The sequence below is a fragment of the Ambystoma mexicanum genome, chromosome 7p (assembly GCF_040938575.1).
Source record: "Ambystoma mexicanum isolate Mex_15411 chromosome 7p, UKY_AmexF1_1, whole genome shotgun sequence".
Lineage (NCBI taxonomy): Eukaryota > Metazoa > Chordata > Amphibia > Caudata > Ambystomatidae > Ambystoma > Ambystoma mexicanum.
The window spans coordinates 79,929,108-79,943,230 of NC_090939.1; the positions used below are offsets into that span (position 1 = coordinate 79,929,108).

A 14,123-nucleotide genomic window follows, 5' to 3' on the forward strand; every position below is an offset into this window, starting at 1 on the left:
ACAGTGGATCTAAAGTTGACTGGAGGGAGGAAGGGTTTGACTCTCCGCAGGAGGGAGAGTGAATACCAAGTTGTCTCAGTTTTCTTAGCTAACGCCAAGCCACGGCTGAAAGAACTCACTCCTGATGTCCCCTCCATATATCTGGAATGCACACTCCTCCTGCTTGCCCCTATCCATTCAAGGCCCTCTGCTGCTCCTTCGCCGTACTTGTAGCCCCCCCCCCTGGGTTTTTCATCAATGTATAGTGTTCTGTCGCTTCTCAACTAGGTTTACCTTATTTATCCCTTACGTGCATGATCTCCTGCGACAAATTCTGTGACCGCAGCATCCAATAAATCCACTGGAAGAAATGATTGTGCCTCTACATTGGTGCTCAGATTCTGATAATCTGCCCACTGTTTTACATAGGAGGTTCTGCCTATTGGGTGCTGCTAAAAAAGGTCTAAGGCTGCACCTTGGTTGAATAGCGCCTCACCAGGTCCTACCCCTTAGACTTTGGTTGGCCACATATGCAACCACCAAGGATAATCAGACGGATGTATACGTTTTGGCCGTGGTACAATTGGTTGCGGCCAAATTGACCGTGGCCAAATCGGCCACGAAGCCAATTTTGCAGCAGCCAAAACCGCACTGTTATAAAACAACCACCCACTCCCCTACTTACCTTTTCACCGCTCTGCCCTTTTAAGACCCTCTGGCATCAGATCTGTCCCTCATACGCGGGTCGGATCTGACAATGCAGGTTTTGCTTTTTTTTTTGTGTCCCCGCCTCATACCTCTAGAAGCGGGAGGACACCCCAGCTCACCCACAACCCCCGCTCCCCATGTTTGGTAGTGATTACCAAAATTGGTTGTTTCGATACGACCAAATGGTACTGCCCGGAATTAGGCGAATTCGAAAAAATTCAATTTGGGTAATACCAATGGGACATTAACCATCTGGCACTAGGTCCTCTCCAGGGACACATGAGCACTGTAAGTCCAGTCTGAGGTGCCAGTTCCTCTCTGATCCATGTTCGCCTCTCCAGTTCCCCTTCAAGACTGCTCCTCACAGACTAGCATTTACAGAGGCTATAGTACGCAATGATGCCCAGAGTCTGAAGCTGTGCAAGAGAGACCTAGAACTCCCATCGTTCTCCATAGAAAGGGGCTGCTATCATTCATTCTGGGATTAATCGGTCTGCTGGCTATCCCTATAATTGACTGTATTGATCCCACAACTCTGCATGCTGTGTGCTCCATGCAGAGCTAGAAGACTGTTGTCATCTTGAGCCCAGTCTGTTCTCTTCTACGATTTTGAAGTCTTTTTTGCTTTATTATATAGCTGTTTTGCCAAGCCTGTGAGGCTATGAACCTCCGGGTCATCTTCCACGTACACTCTCCTTTTCTCCTCACACCTATGACATCTCTAAGAAGTCAAACTTCCAACTGCATCTCCTCAGAGGTATTCTTCCTTGCCTCTCCTTCCCCCATCAGCTCACTGTCTCTAGAGCTCTGGTTCTCTAGGCTGGACTACTGCAACAGCCTCTTTCTAAATCTGCCTGCCTCTACTCTGCGCCCTCTGCAACTCATCCAGAATAGAACTGCAAGACTTGTCCTTGGCCTCAAGCCCAGGGATCGTATCTCTCCAGCCCTGAAATCTCTTCATTGGCTCCCAGTGGCTTCAACGATTAAGTTCAAGACCCTCTGCATTGTCCACTAGGCCTTCTGGGGTCTGGGCCCACAATACCTTCAACTCTCCCTTCGGAAATACCTTCCTACTCAAGCTCTTCGCTCCTCCAACTCCCTGAGGGTCAGTCGCTTCTCCAAGCAACGAGTTGGCGGTACATCTTTCTTCGGCTGGAGCCAACCTCTGGCACAGCCTCCCTGCCTCTCTTAAACTTGAGGAGAACCATCTTTGGTTCCGGAAGCACCTAAAGACCTTCCTCTTTGCTTCCGCCTTCTCTCTTCCTCTCCCCTGCTAATCTCTGGCACCTGGTTACCCTCTGAAATCGGGCCCTGGTCCCTGCCCACCCAGCTGCATACCCGCACTGCCTCCTGGCAACCCTTGCACTTGGGTCTGTATCTGAAACCCTACAGTCACTTACCTGCACGTATTAGACACCTGTTGTCCGCGCTTAACTCTTGCACTTGCCACCTGCTGGCCCAACTACTAGCTGTCTTGATCCCTTGTTCAGAACTTTCCACTCCTTCCCTGCACTCCCCTGCACTTGCACAAACTCGATGTCACTGAGCCTAGCAAGATTGTTGTCTTGTCCTCCCTTGCCTCGTTGCACCTTGAAACACTTGTGTATAGGTGCGCTATAAACAAAATATATATCATATCAAACAGTATGTTATGCTAAATATTGTCTTTGAAATGCTTGGACTACATCAATTGACCACCTCCCATGCTCTGAACTCTGCTCCTGTCCTTTGCGACTGGTTTCAAGAAATGCAACACATATGGACAATGATAGTTGCTCGCTGACCAATGTAGATCTCACTTTCTTTCAGAATCTGTTGGGTCGGTTCATGTCTCTTCTCACTTTTGCACAGGTAAAATAAAGAAAACTAATTCCACAAGCTTAAGATAATTTTGCTTTTAGACAGAATGTGAAAGAGGACTCTTAACCTATTCGAGTCAAATCACTGCAGGACCCTAGTTGGCAAAGTCTTACCATACGGTTATGGAAGTTGATAATTCTGATCCACTGCCTTCGGCCGCTCGTTCGGACAATTCTTCCCCTCGATAATGTGTACACTAGTATTGCTTAGCACGGAATTGTTCAGTTGCAGTCGTAATTCCTCTACGTACTGGGCAAGGTGTGAACCTGTTTCTGTATGGCTGTCCAGAATGTTGGTCATGGCAGAGAGCAAGGCGGCTTCCCCTTCTACTGTTGGAAGACCTCTAAAGCAGTCGTCTGTCAACTTCTGCCTCCCCTTCCATTTGGCTGCTCAGAACTGAGTAGAAGCTCTGCATCAGACTCCACATTCATTGATCAGCCTCTTACTCTTTGTTGTTTCTTGGTCTGTCAATCTGGTTACACTCCGCATGAATTGAATTCATCTTTCAAATGATCCTTTATTACTTAAGGAACAAGATGCACTCTTAATAAATTTAGCTTGAAAAACGTTGTTAGACTGAATATCAAAGAAAGCGAATTAAATGAGGAATAAATATAGAATTAAATGGACATTTTATGTAGAAAAGAAGAAAAGGAAAAGGGACCATATCTATTAAACCTTCATTTAGTCTGTATGTTGAATGGCACTCACCAGTTCTATGTTTTCTTGGACAGATTGAGTTGATTACAAGAAAAAGGTTAACAAACTTCTATAAAGTAGAAGTATTTACTGCAGGGTCCAGTATTTTGAATACACTGGCCTGAAAGAATAGAGCAGGAAGAGTAGTTTACCACAAGGCTAAACTGTGGTTGTGACTGCAGAAAAGTTAATTTGCTCATTAAAGGTAGAACAGCAGCATCAGATTAGCAAAAGGCTGCTTTTTTAGTATTTAAAGCTATACTTAACATGGAATTTACCGCTTACCTGATAGTGTTTAAGATCTTGGAATGACTAGTACAGGTGAGGGGATGCGATTGTCCCTCCACAGGCGCATCTGATTGTTGCACATTATTGCAACTACGGCGTGCGTTTAAATACGCTTTCTTTTCACGTGTATGACATCCTCACACTTGCGTAGAGCGTGCGCGATGACATCATCGCGCATTTGCCTCTTTTCGGTCATTTTAGACACAGGTCTAAATTCGGATAATGAGTTCTTCAATTGGTTGTAAGCGAGTATTTCTAATGATTACATGACCGCAAATTAGCTAATTCATGTTTTGTTTTCCTTTGTCCTCTACTGTCTCTACCTTTTCCCTCCTTTTCCCTTTTTTCCTCTTTTTTACTTTTATTTTATCTCCCTACTTATTTCAAGGGTAGTTCAAAAAATTGTTCATAATAAATTCTTCATAAATTAACCCTGATTATGTAAGTTTTTCTTTTAGGTCAATTCAACTTTATCCCCAAATATTCAAATTGTGTCACAACTTTAAGAAACAATGTCGCAAACAAATTGTTCCCTTAAATCCATCTCAGTAATAAATACCGTTTCAACGTTATACATTAACCCTTTAAGTGCCATGGGTATTTCTCCCCAATGCCAGGACCTTTTTTGGTGATTTCGGTATGTGGGCATTCAATGGCTTGTAACTTTTTTGTTACATGAGATATGTCGGCCAAATTCGGCTCCTTTTTTCCCACATGTAGGCGGTCGTAACGCCACCCAGGAATCCTAGGTTGCTGTAGGGGGGTGAGAGAAAATGAGCAATAAGTGCGAAAACATTGGGTTTTTTCAAAAAATGCCAATAAAATGATGTACAAAGAAGCCTGTGTTTTTTTCCTTGTAAGAGCTAGGAACAAATGGTTTGCTGTGCTGGGATCCCCAATTTCCTGGCTTTCAGGAACAGGTTGAGTGGAAACGGAAAAAAATTATTTTGATGTGGTTATCAACCGTTTTGTGAGAGGTAGGCGATTTTGGCCATTTTTGCCAATTGGACGTGCATGGACGGAATGGGAGAAAAAGGTAGGAAAGCCGAATTGGAGGACGGAAAGGCATATATTTCTGAAAAGTAGACAAAATTCCAAGTTTAGGAAGGGGTGATTTGCGTAGGTCAGGCAAACACTAGGTAGGGGAAAATGCCATAGATTGGGGGAAAAGCGGGAAAATGACCGAAAAAAAAAGGTATGTGTTGGACATGGTTGGCTTGGTACGGCAATGGCTTCTAAGAATTTTGAGAAAAGCAATGCTCCGCTACATTCCCCCGACTCTTGCAGTTAGGAAAGCACACATTTTTTGTAGTGTTTTACAAAACAAGCAATACCACAAGCCAAACACTGAGCCATGGTACACAGGAGTTTTACGCTCGCGGCCTGATCAGACTCACTTAGCATGTGTAAATCGGGAAAACCAATGTGGTGAGGAACGCAAGCATACATTTTTTGAAAGAGCACAGGCAGACCTTTTCAAGGGTAGGTGACTTGTGCAGGTTACAAAAGTGTATGGTGCTTAAAGCAGCGACTAAATGTAGGGCACATTAGGGAAATGAAGGGGTTGTGTGACAAAGGGCACCAGCAAATTGGTGAAAACGTTATGAAAACCACACAAACACAACACATGGCCTACCGTCCCGATAGGTGTCCCGATGAAAACGGTACATCACATGTGTGAGGTAACCCCCCCCCCAGCCCGTCCATCCCACACCGTCACCTTGGAGGTGTATCCAGCCCAGTGTTCGTTATCCTTGTCCCCCACCCACCCTCCCTCCTACTTTGAAGCATACTAACATCTGCCACTTCAGGACCTGTTGCAAATAAAATATCAGTGGGTACATGTCAATTCATTTAGGTTAAAAACACCTCTGTATTTGTAAATGTCATCCAACCATAGCCCCTGCAGAAAGATGTCCATGACTGCCTAAATTCCAAACAGACTATCCAGACCGGGTTCAAACTGACTCTGGGGGTACAGCAGCATACATGACAGTTCATGTGTACATTCATTAAGTGTCTTCGGGCCTTCTTGGAGGGATGTATAGGCTTTTCAGCTATGCCAGGTCATATGTTTTTTCAGTTTACTTGATTCTGTCGCCAGACTTGCCTATCCCCCCGGGATGGAGGAAGGATTAATATTATGTGAAAGAAATACGTGCAGAAAAGCAGTCTTAAGAGTTATGATTTGCAGTCATTTTACTGTTACTGTGTTATGAATTAAATAAACTGGATTCCAGTGTGAGTTATGCACGCAGAAGGTTTGCAGGCTAAAATCCCTGTCATGGATATGTTCTATAACAAAAATGTGTGTTCATGCTTATTCCCCCGAAATGTTTTTATTTTATGCAAAGCGGAAAGTAACTTACATTGGTTCGATTTGTCGTCCTACTTTTTCTCATGGGTGATTTCAGCGCGTCCACACTCCTTATTTTATGGGTGATTTCAGGGCAAGATGAAGATGTGTGGGCTCAGTTTCTGCCTTAAGGGCGTGAGAGGGGGAGACTGTCACCTGACGCACAGGTGGCATGGTTGTGGTTATAGGCTTTTATTTGGGCTCAAATAAGAGGAAACCCCTAACTGTCACTAACAATACTTTTTTTTAATGTATTTTTATTTATTTAGTTGCATCAAACTTTTACAACATTGATGTTGCATCACTTTTTAGTTATTAAAGCATTAATAATACAAATATTTCCTCATGATTTTGTACTTTCTTATATAAATACTATACATACATAAAATGATCCATATAAATCAACAATATAAGCGTTCGTATTACCTGCATATGATCAGTCACTATTACAATTTAAAATTATTCTTAAATGACCACTGCAGGAAGCCTTACATGTCATCACTGTGTCGCATCATTTGACAAAACCTCTTTTTGCACTTCTCCCATGATATTTACAATTCATTGGACACATGCGCCGTCATGTATGTATGCCAGCCATGATCACAAGCTTTCTGGCAAGTTCCTCAGTAATAATTATAAGCAGTTTTGACAGCAAAAGGATGACCTTTGTACAATTTCCCCACATACATGTGATCCAAAACCATTCCCTGGCTAGAACAGTGACACACAAACGATCTATTCCAAAGATTTGTGTGCGCAATTTTTCAAAATGGTGACATTAAGTCACCAAATGTTTGGTTGTCTCTTTCTGATCAATTTCTTTGCAGAATCTGCAATTGCTCTTATCAAATCTGATTTTAGGATACCAGTTCTTAATTCTTTCATAAGTGGAAATTTGGTTTAATTTGAATCTCAGGTACGTGTCCCGTCATTTATTGCAGGGAAATTGTACTATATATAATTGACGAGGCAAACGCTTAGTTGTACATTTTGCGATTTCCTTATGAGATGACAATTCAGAGATTAAATCAATTGTGTTACACCAATCCAAAAGGTGTTATTTTTTTATTTATTTATTTTTTTGGCATGTAGTAGCCTAAATTCTAAATCCTCCGGTTTGAGCCCCATTTCGACTAATAGAGCTACCATACTATCATAGTATTTGGCAACTGAGGGAGGATTCTGCTCCTTAATCATCCTTCCTAGGTTTTCATATAGTGAATTTGGAGGTGGGAACAGCATCTTAGCCAGGTTAGATAAAGAGCACCAATGAAACCTTGCTGATGAAGATGAAAGACCTAACTCATGCCTAAGAATTGCATTAGGAAGGGATTTGGCCAATCTCTCAAACTTTTCCATAGCCCCCCCCTGTATCTGGTCATTTGTATTATCTATCGGTGTTAAACACTTATCTAGGCCATAAAGGATAGTTGCCTCTAGAACTAAATCGGGGGTACTAAGGAGTATTTAGTGTTTGGTATACACAATGCGCATCTGTGTGGATCAGGATTTCACCTCTTTGTCAAATACTTCTTTCCACATTTTTGCCGAATTAGTATCGACCAATTTGTACCCTAGATATTTAATAGAGACAGCAAATGGTATGCATGTTCCATTGATGGTCCACATTGATGGTCCACTTCTGTAATGGGTTTGTTTTTTTCAAGTTTTGAAAAATATGAATCCTATATTTTTGGCATTAAACTGTAAATTGTGCACCTGTGAGTATTGGGCAAACAAGTTCAGCTTTGTTTGCAGGCCAAAAGGTGTTCGGTCAAAGATGAAGATATCATCTGCAAAGGCGAGCCAATGCATGTTCAAGTGACCAACTTGCCGGAAAGCTGATGTTCTGTGCCCAAATCTCATCAATGTCACAGAGATCTAGGTTAAACAGGGTTGCAGCCAGGTTGCAAACCTGCACTCCTCTGACATCTGCCACCTCCTTGAAGAACTAGACCTTGATGTTTTTGGTCTTACTGAGACATGATTCACGGCCAGCTCTGTCACGAGTTTTGACACTCTCCTCCCTGATGGCTACAAGATCCTCTCATCACCCAGATATTCCCGGTCCGGTGGGAGCAGGGGGGGGATAGCCCTCATCTTTCCTGCCTCTATCATTCCCACTCAGACCTACTCCTCTTTCGAATGCCTTGTCTGTAGGCTTTCTCTCTCGCCTACCCATTCTCTTACTGTGGCTACCATCTACCGGCCTCCTGGTCAAATCACCTCATTTCTCTCTGAGTGGGCAGACCTCTCCTCCTCCTCCTTGACCTCTACCACTCAACTCCTCCTCCTCGGTGACCTCAATATACATTTAGACTGTCCTTGTTCCTCCTCTGTACTCTTCTGTGACCTCTGTGACTCCCTCCCCGACTCACTCTGCAGGGCACACACTCAATGTCTTGATCTCCTCTGACCTCCCCCTCCTTCCCTCTGACAACTCCTCTCTTCTGGAGCGATGACTCCCTCCTCTCCTCTCTCCCTTTCTTCCCCCCAAGCCAAGCCTACCCCAACACTGCCACCTACCTTCTCGGACATCCGGCCCATGAAGCGTGTCAGTTGAGGTTTTTGCTGCCACTTTTGCTGGCCAACCCTGCTGCAGTCTCTATCCCTCCTGTTGCCTCGCAGGCTCTTTGCAATGCCCTTGCCTTTCACTTCATTTAAAAAACCCAGGACATCCTGTCCACCCTCTCCGCCCCTACCCCTCCTCTCCCCTCTCCATCTGTGCTTGCTGACCCTCCTTTAGCCACCCCACCACCATCCTTCTTGTCCTTTCCTCTTTTCTCCCCTGACGAGGTCGCTAGACAAGTCCGAGCTATGAAAACCTTGTCAAAACAGGTTTATCTATCCCTGTTCCTCTAACATTGACACCCTCGCTCTGGGCCCTGCTGATTTTTGCAACCACTCCTTTGACTCAGGATCCTTCCCCCTCCCCTCTGAAGCACTCCCTTGTGCATCCTCTTCTCAAGAAACCCACAGCTGATACTTCTTGTCCAGCTAACTATCGCCCAATTTCCATTACTCCCTTTCTGGGCAAACTCCTGGAAAAGTTGGCCATCTCTCAGCTTAACCTTCATTCCAATTCTGTTGGCTGTCTCCATGACCACCAGTCTGGCTTCAGAGCTGCCGGAAGCACAGAAACTGCTCTCCTGAACATCCGTGAAGATCTGCTCTCCAACCTTGACTCTAACATTCCCTCTGTCCTCATCCTCCTCGATCTCTCTTCTGCCTTCGACACAGTCAACCATACCATCCCGCTCAACCGTCTCTGTAAAAACCTGGGTATCACTGATCAGGCTCTGGCCTGGCTGACCTCTTTCCTCTCAGATAGACCCTCCCAGGCCCAACTTGCGTCCTTCCTTTCATCTATCTTCCTCTCTACCTGTGGTGTTCCCCAGGGGTCTAACCTCTCGCGCTGGCTTTTCAACCAATACCTGGCAACTCTCGCCCACTGCATTGCCACTTTCTGCTCAAATTTCCAGTGTTACGCTGAAGACATTCAACTCATTTTCAGGCTGCCCTCTGCCACCTCCTCTCCCATCTCTGATTGCCTAACTGCCATTCAAGATTGGTGTGCCGCAATGATCTTTGTCTGAATGCCAGCAAGACGGAGATCCCCCTCATCGGCACACCTTAACCATCCTTTCCCCTCACTCACTGGCCGGCCTCCGTTGGCCCTCCTCCTACCCCAATCTGTGAGGCTAAGAACTTCGGGGTCATCTTTGACTCCACCCTTTCCTTCTCCGCGCACATCTGAGGTCTCTAAAAAGTCACATTTCCTACTGCACCTCCTCAGGAGTTTCTCTGCCTTTCCTCTCCTTCCCCCAGAAGCTCATGGTATCCAAGCTCTGGTTCTCTTTTTGTTGGACTATTGTAACAGCCTCTTTCTAAATCTACCTGCCTCTACTCTCTGCCCTCTGCAACTAATCCAGAACAGGACTGCAAGACTTGTCCTTGGTCTCAAGCCTTGGGATCGTATCTCTCCAGCTCTGAAATCTCTCCATTGGCTCCCAGTGGATGCAAGGATTAAATTCAAAACCCTCTGTATTGTCCACAAGGCTTTCTGGGGCCTGGGTTCAAAATAGCTTCAGCTATCCCTCCCCGAATACCTCCCCTCTCGAGCTCTTCGCTCCTCTACCTCCAACTTCCTCAGGGTCAGTCGTTTTTCAAAGAAACAAGCTGGGTTAGATCTGTCTTCGACTGGGGCCTCCCTCTGGAACAGCCTCCCTGCCACTCTAAAACTTGAGGAGAGCCATCTCCGGAAGCACCTGAAGACCTTCCTCTTTTCTTCTGCCTTCGCTCCCCTTCTCCCCTGCTGCTCTGTTCTCTCTTGGAACCGTGCACCTGGCCACCTTCTGTCTTCCGGGCCCAGGTACCTGCTCACCCCGCCACCCTGCCGCACTGCCTCCGGGCCACCCCTTGCACTGGGGTCTGTATCTGTACCCATGTAGCCCCCCCTTTTCCTTCCTGCACTTACCAGACCTACCCTAGCTGCTGTCTATTGTTGTTTATCTGTTTCTCCTCTGCTTCGTACTTTCCACTTCTCCCCCCCCATGCACTTTCCCCTCCCCCATGCACTTGCGTGTTCTCAATGTCACTGGGCCTAGTAAGATCGCTGTTTTGTTCTCCCCTGTTCCGCTCCCTTGCCTTGTCGCGCTCTGAAACACTTGTGTACGAGCGCGATAAAAATAAATGATCAATATCCTGGGATTCGTCACACCGCCCATCTCAAAATGATTTTTGGGGGCCCTAAACCTCATCTGTGGCTTAGGTTGTAATGGGGATGTTTCCTTGTGCAAACTCAATAGGTGATTTCTATGGGTTTAGAATTGACTGAATAACAGGAGCACCACCTTGACCTCCATTATTCCCCAAGCATGTTCCCCGACACAGTCCCAAGAGCTGAAAGCCGGGGAAAACGTGTTAGTGCTAAGTTGACTTTTAAAGAGCATTTAGAATGTTGCCTTTTGGGGAGCTGGTCGGTTAGGCGACACTTATCCTGATTATCTTGTAATCAATACATTGCCACACAGTCCATTACAATGGAAGGTTCCACTATGGCTGTCGGGCCTTGACTGAGTAGGGTGGTTAAAAAGCCTAATAAACCACCTAAAATAACAGTGTATCAACATGCTCAAATATAAGACATGCGCCAGTTCGTTTTTTTTATGTAGAATGAGTTTAAATTTGTCATGTTTTTGCCCTTCATGATGACACGTGTTTTGGCTTATTGCGCCTTTTTCAAATCGGGGCTCATGCTGTTGTTTTTGTAATTATATACATTACACATTTCGTGGTACACATAAGTAAATAACATGAAAACCAAACAAATAATGAATCAACATTTCGTTGCATCACAAAATTATTTGCAAGATCCTTTTCTATCAAAACCACAGAGTGAGGTGTTGGTACAAGGGAGGATTGTTGGGGTTTTTAAAGATGAAAAAAGAAGAAAACGAACGGAAATATCTAGTTAGATTCATATTCCGAATTAATCCAGTTAACAGGTTGCCCATTATTGCTTCTATAGATCACTTTCAAGGTATTAGAGTGAATGATTACCTTATTTCGTAGTCTTCATTAGAATCCTCATGGATATTTCTGTTTTAAAGGGTAGATCTCTGTAGGTAAATTAAATGTAAAGCTCATTTGATTGTGCGTCTTATCAGATAGAATTATGCCATTACTGTACATATCGCCATTAATCTGTCCTATTGACAGCCATTTGTATGTGAAAATGAATGATGCGTATTACGGTAAGCATCGCATTGACATAGTTTCCATGTGCGTGTATTCTTCTAAAAATGCAATCTAGCAATGTAAGTAAAACCAATACAAAATACGCCCGTTTTAGATTAAGGCCGAGTTTGTTTTATGGACCTTGCTTCTCTACGTGGCTTTTTGATCGCGTATAAAGTAGCCATGTCTAACATAGTTAGATCTATGTGCCTGTCTGAGAATTCCCCATATGTTAATACTTAGATAAGATTCTAAATGTGTCTCATTTTCCCCATTTTACTACCGTGTCTATTTTATATATATGTAGCACAGTCTGCGTGCACTTGGGAGACAGCGTGGTTTGGGCTGATGCGCTTGCACGCTGTACGAGTACATTGATTCACTGTAGGCCTGCTCGGCCGATACTTGTTAAAGGATTTTACATATTCGTGTGCGCTTATACAAATACAGATGGTCTCTTACCTTGGTCCAAAACCTTCAACATCTCATGCGTCGGCTGTGAATCGGGCGCAAGTGGCGTCCTCTATGTGAATAATCATTGTTGGACGTTGGCATGGCAACGCTACCGCTTTAGTCCCTTAACAGTGTCTAGTACTGGCTAATCCGTCGGTCGCCATCTTTTGGGAGGCCAATATACACATTCAACATGGTTCTCTATAGTAGCATTCCCAATGGTGCATGGAAATATACAATATGAGCGAATTCGGAACATATGATCATTTCTACAGTGGTCTGTGCTTCTTTACGTGGTACATGATTTTTTTATAAAATGGTGGTTCAATTTACTTCAAAATCATCTGGTACCTGATTTTGGGCATTTCACCATAAGAAACAGAATAACCCAGTAAATTGTAAGAATGCTTAATTGAAATATTCCCCACAGTGGTCTATAAGAATGTGATTGTATTCAATAGCATTAATATGATTAATTCTGTTGTAGTTAGTGTCTCCTCAATACAATGGGCGATTATGATCTTAGGCAAATGTCTAACATGGTACATGCATTTTAGAATCAATAGTTCTGATATCCTATTTTGTCATCACAACAAATATGCATTAAAGTTACTACAAAAAGGACACCATCTCATTGTCTGAATTCAGGCCCATGACTGTAGTATTTAATTTACAAATCGTTCTAGCTTCAGCCTTTTGGAGAGCCTTTTCTTTGTTCCCACCTCTTTTGCCAATTGAAACTTGTTGGAGTCCAATAAATCTAATGTCAGATGCAACGACCATCTACAGGCAGGCTTTAAAAAAAATTGCGTTGACCGCAGGCGCAACATCCTTCTGCTCAGTGTTTTGAAGAGCAAAGCATTACAACACGGACCGCATCTATTTGTCGTGTTTATTGATTTTACACAGGCATTCGACCGGGTAGAAAGACCTCTCTTTTTGAAGAAACTTTCAGACTGGAAGTGTCCAAAAGACATTTGGGTGCCAATTCACGCCCTACACTCCAAAACAACAATGAGAGTAAGATTAAATCAACAGGGGGACTTATCGGCAGAGATCCCAACCACATGTGGGGTGAAGCAAGGGTGCCCTCTAGCATCATCTCTCTTCCTGGCCTACATAGGCGAATTCCAAAACACCGAAGCGGATGTACGAGCATTTCCACCATAAATCGGAGGCTCAACGATCTCGTGGCTTCTATACGCGGACGATCTGACACTATTCGACCAAACGCCCATTGGACTTCAGTGGCAAGTGAATAACTTGCTTCTGTATACAAGAGAAAACCATCTAGAGGTCAATAAAGGAAAAACAAAAGTAATGATCCTGCAAAAAGCCCGTAGAAGATCAGATAAGAACAAATGGCACCTGGCAGAAACTCAAATAGAGACAGTCCGAAGTTTCAAATACTTGGGGTCACCCTGGACAGCTCCAAATGTGAAACAGCAATGCAAGAAACCTTACATGGAAAAATCAAAATGCTAGCGGCTCAGGCAAAAGTGATTGACAGAAAATGTGGCCGATACTCCCTGATACCAACACTTACCTTCTACAAAATGAAGGTTGTCCCCCCCCCCCGTGACGTATGGGGTTGAGGGAATGCCAACTATCCTAAGTGAAATCTGGCCCAAACTAGAAGCCGCATTTTGGAGATCTGTTCTAGGCCTACCAAAGTCAACATCTGGAGTAGTCATCAGACGTGAACTGAGTCTTTTGTCTCTTCAATGCACTGTAAGCTGCAACTCCTTAATGCTATACAGGAAATGCAGAATGACCGACAGTAATCAAATATATAAAATGATTAACAAAGAAATGCAAGAGGACAAATGTGAGCTTCTCACCAAATGGAAAAAGGAAAATGAAATGTTATTGGACTCAGTTGTCAGTCATGAAGACAAACTCATTCAGAACCCAGGGAAGGTGCTACGAAAAATTAAAGAATTAGATTGGGCAAAAACAGATATGGCGGCAAAAAATAAATTGACTGCTCATCTACCGTACAACAGAAAAAAATGTAACAAGCTGCAAAACTTCATAATAC

At 44.0% G+C, this 14,123-nt stretch overlaps 1 protein-coding gene across 1 annotated transcript in view; it reads left to right on the forward strand.

The window, feature by feature from the left end:
* POLQ (DNA polymerase theta) overlaps positions 1-14,123 on the forward strand; it is a 1,553,125-nt gene that overhangs the window by 142,984 nt on the left and 1,396,018 nt on the right. The gene's annotated exons all lie outside the window — the stretch shown is intronic.